The 7,466-nt window shown below is 29.8% G+C and overlaps 1 long non-coding RNA gene across 1 annotated transcript in view; it reads right to left on the reverse strand.

The window, feature by feature from the left end:
• The window catches only part of LOC111637350, a 924-nt gene extending 666 nt beyond the window's left edge, over positions 1 to 258 (reverse strand). The window contains exon 1 of the long non-coding RNA XR_002758677.1: positions 226 to 258. This is a non-coding gene — a long non-coding RNA (uncharacterized LOC111637350). The remainder of the gene's footprint in view (positions 1 to 225) is intronic.
• Positions 259 to 7,466: the final 7,208 nt, after the last annotated feature.

Genomic DNA, 7,466 nt, shown 5'->3' on the forward strand with positions numbered 1-7,466 from the left:
AAATCAAATTTTATCACATTACAACATATATTTTATTTTTTTTAGAAGAATACTCTTTTATAGTATTTTTCTAAATTCTTCTTTTTTCTTTATTCTTCTATTCTTCTTTTATAATTTTATAATAACGTGTATAAAATTATTTTAAAAACTTTATAAATTAATTATTTTAATAAAATTTTTAAATATTTAAAAAAATTCATATACTGTATTGAATAATAAACTTACACTCAAACGAGTATATTTATTTTCGTATTTGAACTATAAATAAATTAATTCAAATTAATTGCTAAAATTGATTATAAATTCTTAAATAGATTAATTTTATTTGTTTTGATATTTTTAGCCAATAATAATGATTTGCGATTTTACAAATTAAGCGTATCAGATGACTTTTCATAAAATTTTAAATAATTTAATTATTTAAATAAAATTTTAAAAGAAATTAAATTAATAAATTGATAATAATTCCAATAATATTTCTTTGAATTACTGCACTTTATTATAATTCTTTGTTACATTGTGAATGATATTTGAAACAATTGTACAATTATTCGATTGTATAATTGTATAAATGTTAATTTTTAATGTTATTTCGCCGTAGATATAATTATTTTAAACTCATCGAATTTGGTGGCTAATTTGTTTGTAGATTGGATCAAAAATTAAAATATGATTCAAAAATTCTGTTAGCTAATCAAAATAATTATATTTAATTTAAAAATCTTACCACCCAATATCAAAACTACTAACATTTGTATTTAAAAAAGTTCCATTATCCAATCAAAAGTAATGAAATACAGATTTAAAAAATCTCATTATTAATAAATAAAAATTTTTGAACAAAAAATCCAATTATCCAAACAACAATAGCTAAATTTGAATTAAAAATTCTGTTACCCAATTAAAACTAGCCAAATTTAAATTAAAAAAACCCAATTAGCCAATCAAAAAACCAAAATTTGGATCAAGAAACCTCATTAACTACTTAAAAAATCCAATTAACAGATAATTTCTATTAAAGTATGTTTTAAAAAAGTCATGAAAACGATTCACAAACCAAATAATTAAATCAAAATTATCGGAAATTAACTTTAAATAACAAAATTAATTTTCCTAGGTGAACTTTATTTAGACATTCAATCAAGGTCGGTGGGTGTCAAGAATTGCAATATCCGTTACAATTCCGTTCATTACGAAGGGTACAGAGTTGAACAGAATATCTGAATGACGCAAGGAATCAGAAGTTCTACTGAACCTCGTCCTTTTTCCATAGGCTAGCTTAACACGTGATGAACCTATACATATATAGAAATTAATCTTCGTTACAAAAAATATGTCATGTAATTCTATAAACTTTGTCGTAAATACACATTTTTTACAGTATCAAATTTTTCTTTAAAATAATTTAAATTTGTTTAAAATGTTTATAAATTTTAGAAATTATGAAAGAAGTACTACAGTCTACAAATGAATTACATACGGAGCTGGAAATACAATCTAGCCTATAATATGGAGTTAGTGGTGTAACTAGAATCGATATTAGAAGGCCCGAATTAGAACGTGCAAACCTACATTCGCTGTGGATGTAGCCACTAGCATTATAATGAAGAGTAAACGCTTAAGATGTTGTATATACATTCGCATCAGCGGCGGCCTTATCCATTGCGAGGCTCTGGGCGGCAGATCTTTGCGAGGCCCTGGGCGGCAGATCTTTGCGAGGCCCTGGGCGGCAGATCTTTGCGAGGCCCTTGTCCTTTGTGCAAAGTATGTGAATTGAAATAGTAGGCACTTATTAATATTAATATATACTGTATTAAACAATAATAAATTTGTAAAACATAAATATGAGAAAATAACAAAAAAAACATAATATCCGCGGGGTGGCGGCATCCATCACTCCACCATCCAACTTATGTATTCTGTTTTATCTTTGGTAAAGTTAATTAATATGAAAACATCAAGGAGATTAAAATTATATTTCTGAAATAATTTGTTAACCAGAAAGTAAAGTGTAAAACTACCAATTATATAAATTGTCAAGAAGGAGTCGTTAATTATGCTGATTTACTATTTATAGTTTTGTTTTAGTTTTACAACTTCAGTTATCATTTTTAATTTTGTTGAATATCCATATAAGCTAAAAGATATCATCTAGGGTTAAGGCTTTTATGTCCAACAGATGACGCTACAAGTACGACGATCTAAGTTTGTTTTTTTGTGAAGATGAACTAAAGCAGATCATCTTCTATCTATCTATATAAATAAAAATGTAATGTTCGTTTGTTCCTACCGATTCCTTTGAAATTTTGAGATCTAGAAGAAGTAAATGAAGGTGCTCTATCTGTTAGTAGATGTTTTGGGCTGCCATGTTTGTAATATTTTGCCTAGACAATCTATGTAGGCGTTTATAGAAGTAAATTTGGAAGGGAAAACCAAGCAAACCTACAAAAATGATTGATGCCGACATGAAAATAGTCTTTCGTAGATTTGTACCTTTGCATTCCAGAGACAGTGTCCATAGATAACATGTCAAATGGAGCTTTTGATGAAGGTAAGTCACCTAAGAAGCCAAACATTTTATGGTTGTGTGTCTTTGCTTTCTGACAAATATCACAATGTTTAACAAACTCTACAACATCGTTGATGACATTCGGCCAATAGTAACGTGGACTGATTAGTTTCAACATTTGTGTTATACCTGGGTGACCATAGTGTGCATGTGCCCTGGATAGCACCTTGTACTGAAGTGATGGAGGTATGACTTTGTAAATCTTTTCTTTCTGATACAGATTACATCTTCACGATCTCGGAAAAACTTAAGCGAACTCGGAAGAACAGGTGAGTAATGAGGTATCCTGGTTGAAAAGGACTTCCACAGTGCTAAAAAAATGGCTCACGGGGTTCTGGATAAATAATCAGTTTCTATATTCTGGCTTCCCTTCTGATGTATAATGTCATAATGATACATGCTCAGTTTCAAATACCATCTAAATAACCTTCCAGATAGGTTTTTTACACTTTTCAGCCACTGTAAAACTTGATGATCAGTGTGTATGGTGAAACAGACATCATGAAAATAAAAGTGTAAGTTTCAGTAAATGCTACAATGGCAAGGCATTGTCTTTCAGTAATGGTGTATCTTTTTTCATATTCAAGTAAAGACATAAAAAATAGGCTATAGGATATAATTATTTAATAGGGTGTTCATGTTTCAAGATACTTCCTATACCATCGCCACCAGCAACTGTATAAAGATGTGTAGGAAGCAAAAGATTATACATGTTTAAGATGGGTTTGGAGGTAAGTGCTCGTTTTAATTTTTCAAAAGATTCCTGACATTTAGTCGTGCAAGTCCAATTTTTATTTTTCTTTAGAAGCTTATTCAAAGGAGCTCTTAAATTTGCATAATCTGGAATAAATTGATGGTAATGGTTTATAGACCCTAAACATCCTGTAATTCATATTAGTTGGACATTTTAAATTTTGTATAGTTTCTATATTTGATAATGAGGGGGAGTAACTTTCTGGTTTGATGTTGAACCCATAGTTATTAATCTCAGATCTAACAAACTGACATTTATTAAAATTTAAGTAGAGACCTTCCCTTCAACATAATTCAAATACTCGTGTTAAATGTTTTAGGAGTTCATCCACGTTTTGACTTTGAATTAACAAGTCATCAAAATAATTGATGAAAAAAGAAAATGTATATTTATTTAAAACATTTTTTAAAACTAGCTAAAAAAATCTACATTTAAGTCTTTATGCCAAATGGTAAACGATTACACTGGAAGTGACCAGAATTCGTTACAAGAGCAGTTAGTTCTTTGTCTTCAGCATAGAGAGGAACCTGCCAATAGGCTGACCGAATATCTATGGCAAAAAATATTTTCGCACCTATAAGTCTATCTAGCGGCTCATCTATTCTGAGAATAGGTTAATTGTTAATTTTAATCATCTCGTTTAACTTTCTATAATCCATACATAGTCTAGTTTTCCTCTTATCTCTTTTCTTAGCTAATGTGACTGGGGCAGCGTACGGGGACGACGATGGTTCAATTAATCCCGATTTTATCAATAGTTCCACCTATCTATCAATCTTTTCTCTATCACGGTAATATGTTCTTTAAGATTTGAGAGTTATGGGCCTTTCGTCCTTAAGTAATATTCTAGGGAAAGCTATTTTAGGGCTGGCACTGAAAACTTCTGTGCAGAAAAACTTTCCAAAATTTTAAAATAACAACTCTTTAGCTACTGCTTCTGTTTACCTTTCAGATTAGGATTAAAAACATCTCGAATGTTAAAAATAGTTAGCAGAGATTCTTTTAATGAAGTAGAACTATCCCTACCCCTACAAGTTCCTGCTGCATTCTGAGCCAAAGGAGGTAGGAAGACAAGGTTAAGAGCCTGAGGAATCTCCCTCTGATCTATCTTATATAAGCTATTGCTATTGTTACTTATGCTGTTACAAGAATGAATAATATGTCTAATATGGTAACTATTTGTGGAACTAGAGCGATTTGAACGTACTTCAGAGTAATAGTATGTAATGTTAGGATAGTATGATTTTGAGAGATCTGATTAAGACTAGAATCTATCACAAGACTGAATTTTCTAATGTCTCGATAAGATAAAATTAAGTAAGAGTAATACCTGAATAGTAGATATAAAGTAATGCATTTTGTCAAACTTCCGATTTTAAGGGAAATTAATACATTAGTAATGCTAGTGGTAGATCCTGCAGCTGTAGTAATAATCTTCACATCGGATTGGTATTGAAAGTATTTGAATAAAGTTTATAATAGTCTTTGGGATATAAAACTGATGAAACTTCCTGTATCGATTAGCGCAGGCATCGTCTTGTTCTTTATTGGAACAGTTAGTAATAATGGATCGATAGTCTTTCGCAACAATCCGTCAACTTTCCCATCTACATGTTGAAAACCGAGGTGAGATTCGAGCCGATATTATTCACTAATTTTTCTATCCGTGGATGGTTACATTCGCCGATAGAAGAATTCGCTCTCGAAAAAATAAGTCAATATTTACAAATCTATAATAATGCGGGCCCCTAAACCGTCGGGTTCACAGTAACATCGAAAGAAGTTACTTGTATCGTAACTACTAACGCATAGAATAGGCATACATTTATAACTACTGTATTTAATTTTACATTATCAAGTGATTTTAATTACGTTTAGTCTAAACACATTAGAATTCAACAATTAGTTATTATTATATTATTCAAAAAATTATCCGGCTGTAACATTTCTACTTTATAAATATTTTTACCGTAAGATTGCGCATCAGATGTAATGAATAACAACCAGACCCGTGTAAGATTTAAAACTGTGCTTTATTAATCATTATTAACGCCAATAACATTGATATGTAAACACGTGAATTTAACACACATAGTGAGCAGAATAAAGCGTAATCAAAATGATCGTGATAACAATAAAACTATAAAAGTTATAATGCTGACAAAAAGGAAAAAAGTGTTACGGACTATAATAAATGTTTACATTTTTTCTATCTATTGTAACTGTTTTTTGTACAAGAAATAATGTTACCATATGTTTGCAAGGTTATGAAGTTGCACTGGATCGAAAGTCAAGTCAGCATAATTCTATTCCAGCTTGAGAGCAATAACTTCGAAAATGAATCTGTTTAAAACCGGAATTTTGCTGATGACAAGTAATGCGTTTACTTTAAGTTTTCTGTTACAAGATATTTCAAGCGTTCAGATTTCTTATGTTTTGTAGCAGTGCTGGCCTCGCTCATAGGAGACATTGGCAAATGCTTATGATTAAATTAGAAAAAAAACGCAATTACCAATTGGTTAAAATATTTTTAACTTTCATTTGAATCCCGTAGTGTAAATACCGTATTACTATTCCTCAATTGCAAATTACGTACAAACTGACAACGTCAAATCATTACATCTCCAAGGCTATCTTTTGTACATACTGCTGACAAAAGCGTTAATTTGTGGCTTTACATACAGGTATAAAATACTTAGAATCGGTGCTGTGTTGCAGTAAATCTATTCTCATTAACCAGGGATGTTCAGCAAATTTTCCTCCTCAGAAAGACCCGATTGTGTTCTGTTTAATGCCATTTACTTCGGAAAGTTACAAGAAACGATTTGAGCGATTAGCGCAGCAAATCTGTTCTAGAAGTTTTATATAAAATTTCTAACACAGTACTAGCATTACACTACCAGGATAATGACGATGTTTAATTGTATCACTAATGTACAAAAAATAGGTTTTGATTAAAAATAATTGCAATGTTCTATAAATATTTTGTAATCACATACAAATGATAAATAGATAAACGGTACTGCAAAGTGCTATAATGAATATATAATATATAAATGTGTGTGTGTGTGTGTCGTCAATCTAACTACAAAAAAGCAATTACCGTTTTGCGATCTGAATAAACTAGAAATACACGTACTTTTAATGGCACAATTCCAGAATGACTGATTTTTCCTTGATTACGATTATACCCTTATACGATAATGTCCTATATACCCTTTCAAAATTATTGTTGTTTTTATTATAAAAATTATTTTAAGGCTGCTTTTATTTATTAAAGAAATATTATACGTATTTCATTTGATTAAAGTAAACGGCCAAAATGCCCATATTATGTTCGACTACTTATAAGCTCTTGACTTTTATAAATATACAGGTGAGCGTCTAGACGAGAGAAGTGAGAAAACAGGAAAATTTTACTTTCACTTTATTACACTAAACATTATTTAACATATCGCATATTAAAAGCGTGTAGCTGTGATTGCAAATTTTAATAATTTTTTCTGTTGATTATGAACTATATATGAACAATACAAACTAGTAATTAAATATTTAAATATTTCGTTCAGTAATGATAAATTTAATTTTTCACCTCATCTCACATTCTAAAATTCAATATTCTTATTAACGACATTAAAATGAATTTACGCACTGCCGTAATCTGAACAAAGCAAATGATAAAAATTACAATTAGTTAATATCCATAACAAAATTTTAAAGGAGTGATGTAGACGTCGACGCTCAGGATATATAAAAAGTAAACTAAAATCAATTATATCAGTAGAATTAAAAGATAGAAATCGTGAATATAAAATTATGGCTGTGAAAATTAATATTAATTATTAATTCGAATATCACCTTGTGGAATTTGTATCTGATCTAATAAATGATTTGTAATCATCTTTCGAATATAACACTGAAATTCAGTTTACAGGTGAAGAGTTTTATTTTATAAGATAATTTCATGGCGTCAGTTTAGAGAATAGAAAATTACAAAACATCAGAATATAACTTTCTCACTTAATATTGAAAAATTATAGAATATTTAAAACCAAACGCAAAACTTTCGATAAATCAAATGTTCGATTATTCGGAGGAAACAAAGAACATGGAGATGAAAGTGAATATTATAGATTAACAAAT

The sequence above is a fragment of the Centruroides sculpturatus genome, unplaced genomic scaffold, assembly GCF_000671375.1.
Source record: "Centruroides sculpturatus isolate CEXI.00-Female unplaced genomic scaffold, Cexi_2.0 scaffold1082, whole genome shotgun sequence".
Lineage (NCBI taxonomy): Eukaryota > Metazoa > Arthropoda > Arachnida > Scorpiones > Buthidae > Centruroides > Centruroides sculpturatus.